The sequence below is a fragment of the Maylandia zebra genome, linkage group LG6, assembly GCF_041146795.1.
Source record: "Maylandia zebra isolate NMK-2024a linkage group LG6, Mzebra_GT3a, whole genome shotgun sequence".
Lineage (NCBI taxonomy): Eukaryota > Metazoa > Chordata > Actinopteri > Cichliformes > Cichlidae > Maylandia > Maylandia zebra.
This window is the reverse complement of record NC_135172.1, coordinates 21865903-21885323: the sequence shown is the minus strand read 5'-3', so window position 1 is coordinate 21885323 and position 19421 is coordinate 21865903. Positions and strand designations below refer to the sequence as shown.

The 19421-nt window shown below is 39.8% G+C and overlaps 1 protein-coding gene across 1 annotated transcript in view; it reads left to right on the top strand.

The window, feature by feature from the left end:
* Positions 1-990: 990 nt before the first annotated feature.
* The window catches only part of tet2 (tet methylcytosine dioxygenase 2), a 31276-nt gene continuing 12845 nt past the window's right edge, over positions 991-19421 (top strand). The window contains exon 1 of the mRNA XM_004549434.6: positions 991-1393. The gene's annotated coding sequence lies outside the window, so the exon portion shown is untranslated. The remainder of the gene's footprint in view (positions 1394-19421) is intronic.

Here is a 19421-nt window from a genome sequence, read left to right as displayed (position 1 = left end):
GCAGTTTAACACCAAACAGACAAACATACACACATGCAAGTTGCGGCTACCTTTCAGAATCCTATGACAAAACCAGCAGTTGAAGTCGCCACGGGGCGATCGTGGCTCAAGAGTTGGGAGTTCGCCTTGTAATCGGAAGGTTGCCGGTTCGAGCCCCGGTCTCGGTCATTGTGTCCTTGGGCAAGACACTTCACCCTTTGCCTACCGGTGGTGGTCAGAGGGCCCAGTGGCGCCAGTGTCCGGCAGCCTCGCCTCTGTCAGTGCGCCCCAGGGTGGCTGTGGCTACAATGTAGCTTGCCATCACCTGTGTGTGAATGGGTGGATGACTGGATGTGTAAAGCGGTTTTGGGTCCTTAGGGACTAGTAAAGCGCTATATAAATACAGACCATTTATTAATATTTGCCACCTTCCTAACACTTCTAACTTGTGTTAACTCAGCAACATTCCAGGGCTGAATTTCTCTTTTAAATCACCCTGATCCCCTTTCCCTCTCACACTGCTCTCTTTTTTCAGGCCCACGTGGTGTGTGTCAACAGGAGGTGGGTCTTGGCAGACACATGAAGCAAAGTATGCTGCCCGCAGACTTGTCTTACAAGTCACTCTAAAAATGAACCAGTCGGCAGACTAGAATGAATTTCCAACAGCAGTTGGAAATTCATTGCTCTACCGATTGGACTCCATAACTGGCCACATGTTGTTGTTTCTGCAGTGTTCTCAAAAAGGGAGTGCTCTTACACTTGAGGGAAATTTCTGCAAGCTATGACAGAAAAAGAAAGAGATAAACTGAAAAAGGGAGGGAAAAAACCCCTTAGTCACTTGGCTTCCTGTCTGAAAAAAAAAGGAAGTGGGTGGAGACATTTTCTACACTGCCACAGTCAGATAGCTGAAACCAGTGCAATATTCAACAGAAAAGTATACTCTGTCTCAAACCCAGAATCCGGATCCACTCCAGTTCTTCAGGGCAATCCTAGTGTTCACTATTGTGTACGGCTGAGGAAAGAAGAAAAAGGAGGGAGCATAGGGGGGAAGGAAATCTGCCTCTTTGTGTGGGAAGGTCTCAGCAAGAAGGTGATTTTGTAATTATTTGAGGTAGACACCAAAGCAAGGCTCTTCCTCCTGACCTCCAAACAGCATCGTTTCCAATTTCTGTACCTCTGCTGCCTTATGGGAGTCACATATGAGTGTGCTTCTGAGGCTGCCAAACAGCGACACCCGGGCTTCTCCTGATGATGAGAGCCGACGTCAGACTGGTTTCCATGAATATTGATGTGGAGGATAGTCTGTTTCATAGAAGAACAGAAGGAGGCAAGATGGCTGCCTTTAGGATTTGTTAAAGAGGAGATCCAGACGGTTTGTTGGAATTTCTACAAAGTGGAGGGACGTGAAAGGCAGGTGAGAACTGGCTCGGCACCTTAATAATCCGTTTAGCCCTTTCCCCCCTGTAACCTTGTGTGTGTTTTTGGTGGTATTTAGTCAGATGAAGTACAGCAGATGCCCCACATCGTAAAAAGCAAGAGCCAACATAATAAGGGGGGGATATGAGATAAAGCTACTCCAACATGGCTGACAAATTCTCTCTTTTTTTGTGCCAGCTAAAACTGAAAGACAGCAGTTGTGTTTTCCTGTGTGTGCTTCTTGCTGCATTTGAATACATTATAGAAAACAGTGGACTTGTTCAGGAGTTAGTTTTTTTTAAAAGCATAATTTAAATGCCTGTGTGACACTACCTTTACTATTCAACCCTGGCTTTTTCCTAAACACATTAAAAATGTATTCAATATGTAATATAACAAACATTTTTGTATAAGTGACTTCCTATTCGTCAAAAAACATTTGGAGCATTTATGTGTTATTGACAACTATTACAAAATCATAATTATGATTGTATTGTCTGTTTTTTTTTTTTAATTCAATCTGGATTCAGATTTAGGTAGTTATTCACTTTGGTTTACCCCATCCTTTCTCACTGATGTATATGTGCATTTTTATTCTGTTCAGCCTTCAGTAGGAGAGTAAAAGTCCAACCTAAGCATGTCCAGTAGTAAGTGCACAGAGTCTGCACGGCAGCAGAGCTGAAATAGCTTCTGGCTTTGTGTATATGAATCAGCTTTCATTGCTTTCACCACTGAATGACGAGCAGACACAAAGGCAAATCCCAAGGAGAAGCAAAGGAGAATAGAATTGTGGTGGCAGAGCGTAGTGTAGGTGGACAAGGTCAGAAAGCTATGAAGGAAATGAAATTCAATCCAACTGCACCATTAAGTGGGCAAACAAGACTGGTAATTCTGGAGATTTCCCTTACTTCCTTTAGAAGTTGACACTAAACACAAGGTTGTTATCAGGGAGCAACAACAAACATCAATTCTAAAAAACTGACCAACTTGGTGACTTCGCAAGACTATTTTGTCTATTTTAATGCATTACAAGGAGTAAGCTGTCACAGCTAACAGGGTGTTGTAGGTTTTGGATCTAGCTGCTGACATAAAGATTATTGACAACACAATGCAGATTGTGCCTGTGACTTTCAGGGTGTATGAAATGTCATTATTTTAAAGGAATTGAAATAAAAAAAACAGCTATGTTGCCTTGTATGAATCGCAAATTAACAGAAGTACAATAACAGAATGATAGCAGTAACACGATCATGTATAAATCCTCATAGTTTTAAATACATGTAAATTGAGCTTTATTATAGGACGCCAAGTCTCCTATTAATTATCAAATGCATAATTATTTGTTGTTTCTGCTTGTGTATGTGAATTCACCTAAGATTAACATCTGAATGGCTCATTAGTATAACAAAAATATTTCGGAGGCTTCCATGCTAGGCTTGTGTATTGCGCTAACTGCAGTCGTCAGATAGCCATGTGGCCTCAGGGTACAAATTAAACAAAAGGAAGATGGAGACTAATGACTGACATTTAATTTGGCATCACACTTTAACAAGGCTATCTGAAGAACTTGTGCTTCGGTTTTTATCTTTAAATCAACACGAAAGTTTTCAGACACTGACTATTAGTGATCCATAAGGGCAAGATTAAAAGAGGTTAAATAGACAGTGAAGCTCCTTGTCAAATTACTAAAGACATTTACTAAGTTTTGGTTACAAAGTTGTATTTTTTTTCCTTTGATTGTCGATGCAGGCCATGCAGTTCCTGCACTGTGGTACAACTTTTAAAAACATATCTGGTGCTAGTAGAAGAAGATACTATTTAAGTCACAGAGTTTAAAACCAGCAGTAGTGGTATACACCTCTTGCGCAATACCATGCCTGTGTTTTGACACGATGAGCACGGTCACTGGCTGTGTAGCATCAACAAAAGTTCTTAAGCAAGAGTGCTCTCTGTAGCATTCATAAAGAATGTTGTGACTGCATGAGATCAGGTGAGCCAAGCCTTTGTGTGTGTAAGTGTGTACGGTGATCCCATTGCCCCACATAAACTAACAGACTGCAGATAATGCTTAGTGTGTCATTTGAAATACCAGACATTGTACTTTGATGAACAGAAATGAACCCACCTCATTTCTTGCTATGAGAGTGCACTATTAATCTCAGTTGTCTGATGTTATAACTTGTGGCTATATCTGCACTTAGTTGACTTTCCATTTTGTTTTTATTCTGTTTGCAATTCCGGTGCTCAGACCACCATACAAAAATATCATTTATGTTTGGTATGTATATCTTTTCTAGTCATCTGCTGTGTGTGACTGAATTTCAAGCTATTGCCATGTTCAATAACTTGCAATGGAGTGTTTATATACGCAAATGTAAAATGCATAAGCCGCTATTGAAATGTATAAAATAAAAGTACCACCTTTGTGGATATACAGGGGTTGTGTCAGCTTTATGCAACTGACCCTTCAAGTTTTCAAACTAAAACTGGGTCAGCAAGCTTTCACAACATCCAAGAATGTGCACTAGTGTGGATGCTAAGTATAACAAAAACAATGTGGATCTATCCCATGTTTCTCTTTCTGTTCAGCTGGACTGTGCAAAGGATTTATATGTGCTAATCCTGACCTGCACAACTAATGCTACATAATAACAGAAATAAAAAACAACCACCATCTAATAGTTTTGCAGTTTTATATTTCTCTGCATTGCTGCTGTTACATCAGCAGCTGAAAAGGCATGAAAGCATTAATAGGGCTACAGGGGGCTGAGTGGGGGAAGGGCCATATAGATCAATCACATGCACATAGCTTCTCTCATCTATCCACACCTACAGATAAAGCCTCACGGGTGGACTGCTAGTTCGTCATGGTCTTAAGTTCCCTTTATGTCACTCCTAGGGCAAACACAATATCACCTTTGGGAAGAATGTCCAGTTGCCATAGCATTCCACAACAATGCTGTCTACTTAAAATACGCAAGCCTTTACCCAAGCCCTCACCTCTGACCCTGCCCTATCCAACCCATGTATTATTTTTCCAACCAGGAGCCATTTCAGAAATGACACAGAACAGGTCCAGTGGCAGGCTAGACATTTTAGATTGCACTACACCTGGCTGGCCATAGCTCAGCTGCTTTCCTAAGACAAAATGGCGAGATACTGAGTGTTGTATTGATTTCTGCAATATTGATTTCCCTTTTGTCTGCTGCTGGGGTTTTGTTTTCCTATAGAGAGCAAGGGAGTAGCAGCAAGCCACTATCAGATGCTTCAACAGTGGGATCACTCTGTGAGAACGCTGTCACTCATTTGAACATATCTTAATGTTCAAATGAGTGACAGTGAATTTACAGTTGGATGCAATTTATCATGAAGTGTGTTTTGACTTACTGCTGCAAAAATGTTCACATTGTTTTAGCATCAGTGAAACCTGTAGAGCTTTGCCATTTTTTTAGTATGGTGTTTGTTTTACTTTTACTATTGATTGAACATAAACTGCATTATGTAAGACAATGTCTATTAACTGAAGCCAGATCAAAAATATATGTCACTAATAAGACCACCAAACCAGATGGCCCTAACTTGTTAAAGTAATTATGATCCGGTCTGAGGTAAAAAAGAAAAAAAAGATATTCATAACCAACATATGCTATAAATATGACTCATAGCCTCCTACTACGAAGCGGTGCGCCGTTAGCCAAGTTGACGTTTAATTATCGATTGAGAGAGATAAGACTGCGTTTGAGTGGCACAGGCCCGGAGAGAGGGTTGCTGGCCCTCTGAGCATATATCGATGTCAGGGTTTACCTCAGGGGTGAGACAGAGAGGGCAGGGACTCAAAAGCTTCCTCCACGTGAACACGCACATGGCCGTTCTGTTTACAAACACTATCCCGGCATTCCGCAGCGAGGAAGGCAAGTGAGATGTTATGTAACCACCCCTAAGCGAATAGCATCTCTTCCCGCTTCTCACCAGGCCGCTCCTCCTACGCTTGGATGATCTTCTTAAATACTGTTGTCGCTGGTTGCGCTGACAGAAGTTAAGAATAGAAAAAGAAATTCAAAAGTCACTTCAGTCACTGTCGGTTTGCCTGAGACTGTGGCGAGACTGTGAGCAGGTCTTTTTCTTTGTGCCATTCTACATTGCTCTCGTGCAATTCTAATAGCATCAAGTCCGGAGACTAAAGAGGCCTTAAACGTGCCGTAAGCTTTTTTTGTGATTACAGCTTACAAAGCCATCACATGGGCGCAGATACCGTGGAGGACACAGTGTAGTCCACAGTAATGTCTCCATTGCACAGTCCTGCATGGTTAATTGGATTATTCATTAAATATTTCCTGGACACATTCATTAATCAATTTAGAGCACCAAGTTGCAATGTAGTACTTAGCATTTTTGTTACTATTATTAGCAAGAGAAGCCTAGCAATTAAAACATGCACATGGCATCTCTTAATGCGTGACATGAAAATCTTTGCAGATAAAAGCAAAACCAGGAAACAATAACTCCTGAAAATGATGGAGAAAACTTGATAAACCATATGCATACATACTTTAATCATCCACACTAGTGGCCAATTTATAATCACCAATTAACGGAAAATCCAGACCTTTGGCCTGTGTGAAATTGGGAAAACCAACACACCACTATACCACCACTCAGATTCCCCATCATTGCTCACTTCCAGTTAAATGAAATCAACCAAAAAGTGGAGGTTTAATTCAGAACTATTTATTGGAAAAGAATTTGCCTGTCAAATTGCATCTTTTGTTTTTTTTTATAATTTTATTTTTTAAGGGTTAAAAGTGCGGAAACTATCAAAATCTGCAAAGCTTTGTCATTATAGCACAATCTAAAGGAGGTCCAAAATGGTTAAAACAGTTGCTTTTGATTACTACTTGCCCTCTTCTAAAATGGATGTTAGATATGAACCATTTTAGTGCTGCGAGCTGTCACTATAAAGGCCCCCTGTGGTCTACACAAGAAGCATAAAAGTAGACAGCTGGCCAAGACTGCTATTAAAAGTGTAACCCTACCAGAGGCTTTGAGTGACATCACTAACCAGTTCTGGGGAGTTAGAGTGGCTGTGGCTTAATATTAGGTTTCCTAAGTGGAATGTACAATTGCAGCAGTTGGAATCTTTCTGAGCCATAGTGCCCAGTGATAACTGAACTGGGCTTCATCCACTTGTTTATGATAGGAAAGGTTGCAAGTATGACTTCAACTCTTGTCCTGAAAGAATACAAACTCTTGCCTGCAAAAGAAATTGCAGTATTTAAGTAATGGACTGCCATAATTTAATGAAATGTTTATGAAAACACTGAAACAATACACTGTTTACAGAGGCGATACTTAGCAATTCATTCTTGAGGTGTGGGATGACATATATGATTCATACAACCCATACTCCATACACAAAAATATTCCTCTCAGAAGGATTTGTGATTCCCATTCAATGAGTCACGTGCCTCCTACTGAGTGAAGGTAAAGAAGGAGCTTAGAAAACAGCAGCTTAGGTCAGGCTGCTTAGAAACCAATGAGGGATCATCTCAAAAGCTTTCCAGAAAACTAGAGAGCACGTAGAAATGTTTCTCAGGCAAAATGACTGTTAACCCTCCTGTGATATATTTTTGGCTACACATTTATTAAAGTAAAACGAAAGAACCTGTTGCCAAACTTGCCTTAGTTTGTCATGACAAAGAAAAGAAAACACAAACTTCAATGAAACTGAAATTTGCACTGATATCCACCTACGATCCCTTTGCCCCCGTGTTTGTGTGGCATACTTTCCCTCCAATAATAATTTGCTCTGTTTACTGTCCACCTCTGCTTCCTGTTCATCCACAAACTGGTCTGGATTTGAATACTGCAAACAGTCTAGAAGCCTTCTAGGCTTTATGGATCATGCTAAATTATAGTGGATATGAATTTTAAAAAATTAAGTGGAAAGTCACTTAGAAGTTAACATTTGCAACTTTTTACAAAAAATTGCTATATATTAATAAAAACAAAATTGAATGATTTTTATATCATTTAAATCTATGAAACTAGAAATAGTGATAAGATGCCATAATAGATAGCAAAACTGATGAATGGGTTTAAAGAAAATTTTCAGAAATGTTGGGATAGGGGAAGCAAATGACTTCATAGAGAAAAGAAACCATGAATGCTAAATGGTAGATAGGTTCCAGAGAAGCGCATTGCATGATCCAAAATCTGTCTTTTTTCAAAGAAGGCTTTTGTTGTTTTAACAAGAAAATGCTAAACTATGTTCTGCACATATTAAACCAGCATGGTTAAAAGAGTAAATGTGTCTAGGAGCTAAACTGACCAGCTTGCAAGTCCAGAGTAATCATTGGTCAAATGTGAACAGTTGTTCTCCCTAGTTTCTAAACACTTATAGTATTGCTACTTTTTTTGTCATTTCATCATTTAAAGTAAGCAGTTATTTTTTGAAAACAATAGAATTTCTCAATTCTAAGATTAGATGATTCTAAACTTCAAACATCATGAATAATTTCACTTTAACATAATTTGGTATTTCCATTTTAAACAACATATCTAAACTTGACCTTTAAATGTGCTGATTGACACAGATACAAATGTAGGCCTCTGAATATGTGGCACAGTTGAATTACTGGCAGGATCAACCCATAAAGAACACGTGTGCACCACAGCAATGCAACCTCTTCTGCAGTTAGCCATGCTAGGGTAATGGTTAGCCCAGATGGGCTTTGAAGCGCTCATAGGACATTGCCGTGGCTACTATGTACTCAGAAATTAACTTTTGCTCTTTGTGCAGTTCATCAAGTTAGTCAGATATATTGACTGTTGCATAGACAAAGGGCTGGAGAGAGAAAATAGAGACAAGCCCTCTGGAAGGAAGAGTGTAGCACTGTGAGGGGTTGGGCGCAGGTCAATGGGTTTGTACGCTCAGAAGCCAATGTCTTCAGTGTCCATGTGATCCAGCTTGATGGCAAAAAAGATTTAGACACTATGTGTCAGCCTCAGAGCCCAGTAAGGATTCTTTGTAGCACACGTGGTGACTAAACTGGAAATATAAAGGCTAAAAAAGTTTTTGGAGTGACATCAAGTTCAACTGCAACTTTCAGGATTGACTGCTCGGGGGGAAATATTCAATGCTGAGGTCAAGGTAAACAACATCAAAGACAATGTCTTAGTGAAACGTTGTTGGAGGGAAGGCTGTGGGTGAACAGATTTGGTCTGAATGAGTACAGACTCTTGAAAACTTTAGACTTACTGTATGCTAACGTCAAGGATGCATACAGCTCCTCCTCCCTCCCCCCACTTGGTAGGTCAGATCATAACCTGATTCACCTCACCCCCCGCTATGTGCCAATTGTGAGGAGGGAACCTGTGACCACCAGGACTGTTAGGAGGTGGTCAGAGGAGGCAATAGCGGAACTACAGGGCTGTTTCGAGGTGACCGACTGGGAAACACTCTGTGAGCCTCACGCCGAGGACATCAATGGGCTTACTGAGTGTATCACAGACTACATAACTTTCTGCACCGACTCTATTGTTCCAGCTCAGACTGTTCATTGTTACCCAAATAACAAGCCGTGGGTGACTAAGGACATCAAAGCCCTCCTCAACAACAAGAAGAGGGCTTTCAGAGGGGGCAACAAAGAGGAGGTGAGGAAGGTCCAGGTGTTACTAAAGGACAAGATCAGAGAGGCTAAGGACAATTACAGGAGGAAGCTGGAGTGGAAACTCCAGCAGAACAGCATGAGAGAGGTGTGGAGGGGCATGAAGACCATCACTGGATTCAGGCCAACCAACAGCAGGGGAGCTGAGGGAGGTGAGAATAGAGCCGACGAGTTGAATCTGTTTTTCAATAGATTCGACACCACAGTGTCTGCTCCCACCCCCACAACCTCACCTGCAGTCAGCCTGGAATCCAGAGCCACACCACTGTGCCAGCCTCTCTCTTCACATGTTGCCTCCTGTGAGATTCCTGACACCCCTCCCCCACCCATCACCTTCACTCAATACCAGGTTGAGATGCAAATGAGGAGACTTCACTCAGGCAAGTCTGCTGGACCAGACGGAGTGAGTCCCCTCGTCCTCAAGGCCTGTGCCCCCCAGCTGTGTGGAGTCTTTCATAAACTGTTTATGCTGAGTCTGAGTCTGCAGAGGGTCCCGGTGATGTGGAAGACATCATGCCTCGTCCCTGTACCAAAGACGCCTCGTCCCAGTGGCCCCCAGGATTATAGGCCCGTGGCACTGACCTCCCACATCATGAAGACCCTGGAAAGGCTCATCCTGGACCAGCTGCGACCCATAGTAAGACCACATCTGGATCCCCTTCAGTTCGCTTATCAGCCTCGTCTCGGAACAGAGGACGCCATCATCTACCTGCTCAATCGTGTCTACACCCATCTGGACCAGCCGGCGAGCACTGTGAGGGTCATGTTTTTTGACTTTTCCAGTGCTTTCAACACCATCAGGCCGACCCTCCTGGGTGATAAGTTAGCAGCGATGCAGGTGGATGCTTCTCTGGTGTCCTGGATTGTTGATTACCTGACAGGAAGACCACAATATGTACGTCTCCCACAGTGTGTGTCTGACAAGGTGATTAGCAACACAGGGGCACCACAGGGGACTGTCCTCTCCCCCTTCCTCTTCACCCTCTACACCACAGACTTCAGCCACTGCACAGAGACCTGCCATCTTCAGAAGTTTTCTGATGACTCTGCGGTGGTTGGATGCATCAGCAGGGATGATGAGACAGAGTACCGGGCTGTGGTCGACTCCTTTGTCACGTGGTGTGAGCAGAATCATCTGCAGCTCAACGTGGCAAAGACCAAGGAACTGATCGTGGACTTCAGGAAGACCAGGAAACACTTGACCCCTGTTTCAATCCAGGGGGTCAGTGTTGACATTGTGGAGGACTATAAATACCTTGGAGTACACATTGACAATAAACTGGACTGGGCTAAAAACACCACAGCACTTTACAGGAAGGGCCAGAGTCGTCTCTATTTTTTGAGGCGACTGAGGTCCTTCAACATCTGCCAGAAAATGCTGAGGATTTTCTATGAGTCTGTGGTGGCCAGTGCGATCCTCTATGCTGTTGCATGCTGGGGGAGCAGGCTGAGGGTCGCAGATGCCAACAGACTTAATAAACTGATCCGTAAGGCCAGCAATGTTGTGGGGATGGAGCTGGACTCCCTCAAGGTGGTGTCGGAGAGGCGGATGCTGTCCAAGATAAAGACAATGTTGGATAACACCTCCCACCCACTCCATGACATGTTGGTCAGTCACAGGAGCTCGTTCAGTGAGAGACTGAGATTACCGAAAAGCACCACTGAACGACACAGGAAATCATTCCTGCCTGTGGCCATCTCCCTGTACAACGCATCCACTTAACACACTGTTTGCTGCTACAACTACACATGTTTCTTTTCCAAATATTTATTTATAAGTGACTTATGTATGTATATATGTATATATTGTACTATTCTTAGTTAGCGTATTGTCTGTCTTGTCTTAATGTTGGTTTAAAATGGAGCACTGTAACAAAAAATAATTTCCCCCAGGGATCAATAAAGTATTCTGATTCTGATTCTGATTCTGATTAAAAAAAAGCATGCAGCTTTTAAGGAAAATATTGTGACACTTGCTATTGGTGGCCACAAATAACACAAGGCAGAGTACATGACTGCTGATTCCTGAATGGCTGCCATAAAACAATATAGTGTTTGCAATGACTATACTTGTTAATTTATTCTTGAGGTGTGAGAGATAATTTACATGATCTGTGACCTTATTGTCTATTATCATGGGCAGCTGACCATTTGGTTAATACTGAATCAACCCAGTAGCTAAAAATTAATACAGTGCACTTTGAAAATATTCAGAGCAAGAACAGTGAAGGATGACCAAGAATCTCATTGTTACTCTGACTGAGCGCCACTGTGTGAAAATGGAAAAAACTTATAGCAATCCAACTGACTCTGTGGGCATGAATATTGAATATCTGCGCTTTATTGCTGAGTCACTGGTGACAAAATTCTCATTAAATCCAACTTGAAATTTCAGTTGATGTTGCTCTCAGACTTGGAGAAACAAGATTGTATGGCCTGATGAACAGATTCAAGTTTTTCCAGCTCAGTCAGACACCTCACTTGAATCAAATTAAGTATACCTGTAGAGAACTAGAATCTCTCTCTACTGACAGTACCCATTAAACCTTCATGACCTTCACAGATCTGAAAAGAAAGAATTCCCCAAATGGTGCAAAGTTTGTTGCATCTTACTCAAAAACACTCAAGACTGTAACTGCTGCCAATCACACCTTAACAGAGTGTTTAGAAAAGGGTCTAAATAAAGTCTAACTCAAATACATACACATATTAAAAAATGTCCGGACTACAATTACATTTGAAGCAAAATTAACAACAGTAAAAATAGTTTACTCAGGCCCAATGTGAGTCAAATGGAAGACAAAAGTAAAACATGCCCACACAATGTTTTGCATGCATTTGTCATATTCCCAGAATACCAGCTGAACTAGTTGTATCAGAAATGTTCAAAGATGGGGTTTAACACCTTCAACAAACAACTTGAGTTACTCATGACACTGTCAACCACAAGAAACAAATCATCAGCTACTCCTCAGACTTAACCCACAATTAGACCCAGTAAAAGAATTACAAATAATAATATCTATTAAATGCTTTGGGTCTAATATAAGGGGAACACAGTTTCTCTGGAAAAAAGAGTCAAGACATAAAACCTCACCCATCAGCAAAAAAAAAAAAAGTTCAAAAAAATGAGTGTTTGAATTGGTCTTGAATTAGCAGTGAGAGTGATTATAATTATGAATGGCCATGCAGATGATATCCATTAATCTTTTCCCTCTCTAAGTTTGTATTTTTCCCTTGGGGAGAAGTTAACTGAATCGGTATTGTACATCGTTCCGGTTTTACTTGTCTATCCATTTGCATATATTCCAGCTAGATGATTTCGGGCTCATCTAAAGTAAACGATGTGCCTAAGTAGTGTCAGGTAGTGTACATATTTAAATAAATAATACATAATGTTTGCCCTTTGCCAAAAACAGTGATTTTAAAAACTGACTGACATTAACTTCAAGTGTGTGTTCGGGTTTTTAAATATTTAGATATTAAGATATAGCGTTTATGGCTTTGCTGTTCAATTAGCATTCACTGGAAGTCTACTATCTTGCATCAATTACAGTCATCAGTTTCAGCATGATTAACCATCTCATGAATGCTGCATGCTACAGACTTACTTTTCATTTGTTTTTGTTTGCTTGTTTTTGCATGTCTATGACATTTCTGCAGAACACATATAACCTGATTTGTCCTGTGTATATCTGTACTATATAGCATACATTAGATTAGAGGACTGGTTTGCTACATGAACTGAATGTAGGAAACAACATCTTACAGTTCAAAAGAATTACACTAAGTTTGATTAGTTTAAATTTTACTCTCTCAAATAAAACTATAGTTAGGTAGTTATGTTTAAATATAACCAAAAAAGGCAACGAGACAATAAGCTGTGACAGCACAAAGACTGCATTAGGAATCTCCACAAGTATGCCACATCTGCCTTGCATTAGACATCAAGAACAATGTAGATCGTACAGATCCCTTCTTCATATGGATGAGGAGGAGGCTCTCTGGCCAAGAAATTACAAACAGAAGTTTATGCCATCTATGTGTTTGATTTGATCTAATAATCTTGGCTTAAGATTCCATTAAAAAAAAACAAAAGGATTATGCTTTTATTTACATGTCTTTGCATTTATGCATCGATGTAAATTCCCCATCAAAGTGAACTTTAGAAAAGTGTAACGTAGAGACAGTTTTGTGTCATATTTAAAGGTAAGCGTGTCATATGTGAGCATGAGTAATTTATTCATCATGAATGATCCCCTCGATAACCGGATTTTACCTCCACTGTTGCCCTGGTTGTGGTTAATTACTCAGGGGTGAGAAACCGAGAATTAAAAAAAAAAAACAAAAAAACAAAAAACAGATCTCTCACTCCAGGATGCCATGTGATACAGACATCCGTACATCACAATTTTGTCATTAGGCCATATACAGTATCAACAGGTAAATGCTGTGCTGAGGAAAAAAGAAAATAGACCTGAAGTTGTACCATTCAAAGTCAGTTGCTACCCCCATGCAGCAAAGCCTTGCAGCAACCTTTGTTGCCATTAATGGAACCAATATGTGTCCCATCAGCAACTCACAGCCTCAAGCCTCTGCATTCCTTGTAATAACCTTCACATGTATCTGCATCTGCTCTATAACCAGCTCAAAAGATCACCCTTAACAGAAACTTTCTATCTGCCAAACATTAGACAGATGCATTAGCAGAAAAGACTTTCTAAAGGTCCATTCTCTACACCAACCTGAAACAGTGCTACATTCTAACAACTCAAATGTACTTAGTATGTAGTGTGGTGTAAATGTGCTTATTTGTATGTGAACACAAACAACGTTATCGTAACAGGCTAAGTAACAGGCCAGTACCTCACAGTCTATAAAGAGACCAAAGTGTGTAACAAAAGGTGGTTTTAGGTATTGGTTTCAGCTGTGTCGAAATCAGGAAACTGAAATATGGCAACAACGGTCCGACAAGTACACGAGGTTTACTTTTATCTAGGTTTTCGACCCTGATTTTACTTTCCTGTTTAAAATGTTTAGATAGGTTTGTGCCCCATCTGAGTGTAGATGCCAGTTTCGTTAAGCTCCCTTCATGTGTAGCAACAAGATAGAAGCACTGAAAACATTAAAATGCCTTCTGACTGCAGACGCAGGGGGGCCTTTTGTTTCTTATTAAAAAAAAAAAGTGTCATATGTTGTTCAGACTGATAGAAAGAATGAGAGGGACAAAGCATAAATCACCGTGGGATGTGCATTGTACACGCTGTGTGAGCAAGCCATGTGACATAAATCACAAGTGTGAGATGCCTGATAAAGAGACTCTGGGGTGCAATACAAGAACATAACATAACATCTGTCCTATTGCGCCTGATGAACATTTGACCATCGTTAACAACACATGCTTGAGGGACAATACCTCACATTGTGCCTTATGAATTGATGTGTGTCTTCTGGTTTTCTATACTTTCCAGTCCATCACAGTTTATCTGTAAAAAGATTTTCTCTGAGGGAGTCAACTCCTTTTGTTGATAAGAGTTTCCTTGTGTTTGCCCATTTATTGATGGGGTATTAAAAAGTAGACCCAAAATAACCCATAACAAATAATAATAAGATTGAGAGTATGATATTTCTGCAAAAACTTTAGTAACCTTAGATGAATTTCAAGCTTGGAGTTAAAAAGAAAAAGAAAAAAGATTGTTTGCATATAAGTGGAAAATAACTGCTTGTTTACATTGTCAGCTGGAATGCTGAGGTGCTAGAGGTCGTTGGGTTTGTAGAACAGCAAGTTCGGCTCTATATTTACATCAGGGATTTGATCGCTGTAGAATGCAAGTCATCTGACCTAATTACCCCGATAAAGCGTTGCTAAGGATGAGATTTCACTCACGGTTGAGCTGCCTATAGTCTGACCCATCTAACTGGCCGCACTCTGATCAAATAACATTAAATGTAAGTAACATTTATCATCACGCTACCATGCAGTTTTTTTGCAGGGAAATCTCATGTTTCTGCAATTATGTGGAAATTTGAGTTAAACCATCCACCTAAAAAATATGCATAAGAGGAAACTAAATATTTTAATGGCTGGCTGTCCTGTGCAATGATATAGGCATAAATTGCTATAGCTATAACATATACAATATTTCAGAGTCATTATTATATACAGCTGTTAGAAGTTTCAAAAATACTTCAGACATTCTTCAGAATATGTTGTCACATATTCTCATGTGCAGCAAAACTGAAGTCAAGTCCAGTTAGCCAAAGTCATCTTATACACAAAATGAAAAAAATTGGATTTCAATTTGCATGCTATCATTGCTTTCAAATGTTTTAAAATCTACTCAGTATCAATACTTGTGGCTAAAAGAAGAGGAAACAACATTGCAATAGTGAAGCAATGGGTCAGTTAGAAGATATTACAATTTAAAAAAAGAAAAATCATATCTTTCCTTTTTACGAGACAGTTCACAGAGCATGTAGGGTTTCTCTTTATTACACAGTCAGAAAATGTATAGTCTTTAGCCTGGGTGCATGCTCAAGGTTCTTATCTTTTAAAGCAGGAAATTACAAATGCACTCTTTTCAACAAAGAAAAGGAAATGTGCACTTGAGATTATGGCTTATTCTTGGGACTATTCTACAAAAGTGCGGTGTGGCTTGGCAAGCATGTATTTGATTTACAGGTCTGCTACACATCTTGCTTTCTTTAACAGCAAGGCTCCTTACCATTGCTGCCTAGGTCTAAAGCTTAAAGCGCAGAGACCTGAGTCTTCCAGCAGCTGTCGTTGGAGGTGAATGTCACATATGGCTGCCAAGTCACGCCAAACAAACCCCATCTACTATGGCAGTTCTCATATTTCACTCGCTCACTCTGGGAATAACAAAAACACAGTGGAAGTCGAGTGTATTTAACACTGTTGCACTTGTGCTATGAAGACAAAGCAATGTGTTACAGACTGCATATTCCCTACACACATAATTTAATGCAAAAGAGAGAGATCATTTGTCATGTTGACTGACAGACTAAAATTACACTCTCCTTAGCAAACCAAAAACCTTTATTTTTAAAGAAAAATATTGATTGTTCAGGCTACTGATAAGGCCCTCTTGTGTAAACTGCGTCCATTGTTGTGCAACACTAGTCCCACTGTGTCCATAAGTCCACTCTTGTCTATAGGCTTCAAAGCACTTTACAACTTGTCATCTATTAATGGCAGCAAATGCATAGTTGCATAGGTAATAACTATGTACAACGGCTGTTCTCAACTGTACTAGTTCGATGGAAGGGAGCAGATGAATGGCAGACATAAGTAAAGATGAACCTGAAGCGTAATTACAAGGCAGAGGTGAGGCTGTGGCAGACAAAAAGAAACCAAACGACAGTAAATAGGAACAAAGAAAATGACAACAAAGGTCTGTTGGGTATTCAGTTCCAGCCATGTAAGCTGAGTCATATCATAAACTGAAACAGAGTGCTCATTCCCTGGTGGACATCAGCTATAAGAAAGAAAACCAAAATAGATCAAAGCATTATAACTCCCAGCAGGCATCCACACTAAAGTCACCGCAAAGCTATGCCTCAGCTTAGTTTAGTGCTCTACATCCGGACCAAAAATAGATCTTTCCATAAATCACATCTAACAAATAGTTAACAGGATGAAGCTAACACTTCAAATCTGCTAAAGCACTCAGGAGAAACAGGATCTACAACTTTGCATGAATGTTATGTGTGTTTTTTATGTTTGTACGAAAGATAGACGCACACACAGCTGGGATCTCTGGCTTTGTTCTGGGTTTGCAAAGATTTTTTTGTTACCAGTGTGGGTGTATCCTACTGTGACAAGCTGCTTGGCTCAACTTGGTCGGTTGTAAACCCTGGAGTGTCCCGCAGGAATAGAGCCGCACTGTAAGCGGCTTTGAGCCAGTGTTCAACTCTTGACTTTGTTACTGATTTACAGACTGTTGTGAGAACCAGAAAAACAAAGTAGTAGTCACAAGGGGTCAGGGGGTTCCCGTCATTCGTCTGCCTCACAGAGACATCTTTTAAAAATCAAGTTTTAAAATATGATTTTTATTTAAAAGAGTTAAAAATACGGGTGCAATAGTAATTCAAGTACAAATCCAGAGAGAAATACTTCTGGGTTTTTTTTGGTTTTTTTTAAAGGAAGTGTTACATTGTTACTCATTCAAACAGAGATTGTTAAGTAGGCAGTAACTTTAGGCAGTACTCTCCATACTTTTCAGAGATTATTATCATCTCTCATCTTTTGAGTCTTGTTTTGTTTTTTGCAGCAAACTGCACAGTAAAAAACAGATTCAAACAAGAATTTGTAAGATTAGCAGATGAGCTGCTATGGATGAGAAAATTGAAATGCTGCATAAATGAAAATGCCTTCCAGATGCAGAGACCTACTGCCATTCATCATAAACAGCCAAGCTTATAGCTCTTACTGTCCTCATTTGTCAAAATAACAATACCTTGGTTTTAATACCTATGACATAATCCTAAATGGGTTCAGTGTCATTTCTGATCAGTTATTTTTATAGAAAGCATTCTGCCTTAGTCATAGACCAGTAGGAAAAAAAACAAAAAACAAATGCCACAGTAGGAACTTAATACAAGAAGAGTCAGCACATCTTTCATGGCTAATTTTTTTTTCAGTACTTCTGTTTATTTATGATGATAAACTCTGTCAACCACAGTATTAAAACTGCCAGTTGGACAAAAAATTCTCAATAAATTCACTTGGCCAAACAGTTTTCTTCTAAATATTCTTCCGTGACATGTTAGCATGCTAGAACAGTCCACCGTTTTGCTAGCAGTGAGCCATCTTGTCAGTCAGTATTTTTATTTCATAGTGTCACTTAAAATGTCATCTTTTCAACACCCTTTTCTCTTTTTTGTGTGTACAAAGTCTGCAGAGGTTTTCAAGGTACCTCAGAATTACACTGATAACCTCTGTGCTGAGCCTGGAGCACTTACCTGTCTATGGTCATGCCAATGCACCTCTGGCTGGTGTTACTGTAGTTTGTTCTATAACTCACAAGAACTGCTGTAATTGTGTTGCCAAAGATTTTTGCCTGTTCTCTTACTCTGCTTGTAAATTTCCCTGTTAACATCAATGTGATGTTAACAGATCAATTCATAACCACATTCATCCAGGTGAGTTAACCGGAGATCACAAATTTAAGTGTCAAAGGTTTTGTAAGATTTATCTCACTGACCACAGATTCATTTCAATATATCACACAGAAGTTTCTAGTTTGGAGTTGCGTATTTCAGTATAGCCATTATAAAGGTCATGATATTGATTGCTCGTAAAGGTCTGCACTTTAAATCACTTATTGTTTCCACTAGTGGTACATAAGTGGCAAAAGCTTGTGATTTCAGTTGTTTCGTTTCGTTTCCTTTTTTTTTTTTTTTTTTAAACTGTCGACTGGGTGTTGAAACCTTGCAAAATGGCAAACATAAATTTCAATGAAGTTCTAAAAAGTCTTCAAAAAATTATACATAAAATAATCAAAGTTGTCAAAAAGACACCTTTGAGGTTCATCTCCCTAGCTGTGCTGGGAGCTTTTTTCGTTTTTAGTGTGTTGCTTCCCCTTTCCACCTGCTAACCAGCCACTGGCAGCTCTGTTGTGACAACAGTGGAATCTTTTAGGAACCTTGTAATAGCTTTGCTTGTTAGTAGGAGGTTTAACGCTCTAAATGTGGCGGTCTGGAGGGCTGCTAATGTCTTGGAAGAGTGATTGATAGAAGATCATTATGATAACCAGCTTCTCCAGACTAAGCTTGGCCTGGCAGTTTCCTATCATCTTGGTCCAAATGAGTGGGTCATATGTAATTTATTTTCTTCATTCTTGATCTATTTAGTTTTTAACTATTTATGAATTGAGGAACTTTTTAAAAATGTTTTTCACCCAAAACTTTCTTAAGCTGTTACCACAGGAACTTGATTTTAAAGCCTTAAAAGAATATACACCAGACAGGGTGTCATTATGTATGATTGGATATATTAAATATTTGACTAAAATGACACAAATTTAAGATATTTGCCTAAATTACTGAGCCTAGCATGTGTTTATGTGAACGACAGAGGTTTTCCTTCTAAATTTAATGAGCTTCAAAGTTTATAAAGCTGTGGACATAAGTTCTTTGAATGACAACAGCTGTTCTGTAGCTCTAACAGGTTCCAGATGTTATAATTGTGCCCAGTGATGGAGTATAATTATAGTACCTCTCCTATTTAGTATTTTTTTCCTTTCCTGCTTCCCCAGACATCAGTCAATACCTATAGTGAACCTCATAGTTGGTTTACAATAACAAGACTGCTTTTGTGTGAATCTAAAGCTGCATACA